Source organism: Schistosoma mansoni, assembly GCF_000237925.1.
Source record: "Schistosoma mansoni, WGS project CABG00000000 data, chromosome 1 unplaced supercontig 0010, strain Puerto Rico, whole genome shotgun sequence".
Taxonomy (NCBI): domain Eukaryota; kingdom Metazoa; phylum Platyhelminthes; class Trematoda; order Strigeidida; family Schistosomatidae; genus Schistosoma; species Schistosoma mansoni.
This window is the reverse complement of record NW_017385987.1, coordinates 505386-506980: the sequence shown is the minus strand read 5'-3', so window position 1 is coordinate 506980 and position 1595 is coordinate 505386. Positions and strand designations below refer to the sequence as shown.

Below are 1595 nucleotides of genomic sequence, written 5' to 3'. Positions count from 1 at the left end.
ACTACTACTACTACTACTACTACTACTACTCTGCACAGTCGATAGTGCGATTTCTCCCTTGGATTAAAAGTTTACCACTTTTAGCTGTTCTGTTCTCCAACGTTTTTGCCTATTGTTGTAGAATATAAAAAATCAAGTGTCCCATCCGACATAGCTCGATTGGGTCATCATAATGAGCAAGCCAGATAATCGTGTCGAAGTGCCAACTATAATCGGGAAAATATTAATTAATTGAGGATCTCGAGTTTAGTGAATATTTTGGTAATAAATAATTGATGCAATAAGGGTAAATAGAGCTACAACTAGCCGTTGAGAACAGTGAATAAATAGTCAGTATGAAACGCTAATTCAAAATTTTTTTGAAGTCACAATTTCAGAGATTACAGATTATTATTAACAGTGCAACTTCTAATAACTCCTATTTTTTGTTGTATGTTGGTATCTAATACTGTTGGGCGGGAGGTGGTTAGTAGAAGGATACCTTATTTCCTAAAAGTGTATTAATATACGCCTTATATCACATTACACCAATGGGAAAAAATTCGCGCACATGCATCTGATTGAAAGTTGAGTATATCACGATCGTTTAATAACTTCTAAATGAACAATTAAAAGATACGGTGTACTCCGTTGTTCCATCGTTTTTTAAAACTAATTAGTCTTCATGAGACTGTCAACACCATAAATGTCTCATACTATTATCATAGTAACGTGTAATGAATCACAGATAAAATATTGTCAATCCCAGTTTCTAGGCTTGTTAAGTTCACTGCTTTATATCTTTAAAAAGTGTGTAAGTAATAATTATGTGATATGGATTGGATGACACGGTTCAATTTTTTTACGTTGATTTAGGTGCATCCATTCTTTGTCTTCCTCAAAATTCTAAGCTTCTGAATTCTCCACAATTTTTTAAAATTTCAGTTATTTATATTGTCTTGATTCGCATCTTCGATGCCTAATCCTTTTTATTACCGTTAATACTGTTACTATCTCCACTATTCTGGAACATTTTTGACAATGTCATCTCTCCGTGCTAATTGGATGTGGCAACTTGAACCGATGAACATATGTACCAAGTTCTACATTGCAACTGATTAGGTGACTGATGTGATATGAATACTTAATTTTCAACTGATTCGCATTTTTATGAAATGATATTTAACATTTTTCAAGCGTATCATGTCACTCAAAATTTTAGAGGGGGGGGGGTAAATAGCATCGTACAATTAGAGTTTGTGTCATATAACTTGCATATGACTTTATTTAACTCTCATTTGATCGATATTAGGCAGTTCACGTGTTACTGCAACTTAATGGATGTGTATTTTTACTTCCCTTCTTTTAATAAATATTAAGTAATGTAGTATTTGGAGTGTATATACATATATATATATATATATATAACTTCAATATTTTCCAAGTTTTCATCAGGCTCAGTTTGTTGTAACATAAGTACGGTGTCACTTTCATTTCTGATTATTTCTGCACAAATATTTTATAATTTTCAAAGAAATCTTTCTGTATTAATATTTTTTAAAAGTTATGTTATAGTTCGTAGATTCATTTTTCGTGAAAAAGTAGACATTTAATTT

At 31.5% G+C, this 1595-nt stretch overlaps 1 protein-coding gene across 1 annotated transcript in view; it reads left to right on the top strand.

Moving 5' to 3' along the window:
* The window catches only part of Smp_180150 (DNA-directed RNA polymerase, putative), a gene marked incomplete at both ends in the record, with an annotated part of 70337 nt that overhangs the window by 21634 nt on the left and 47108 nt on the right, over nt 1-1595 (top strand). The window lies entirely within an intron of this gene.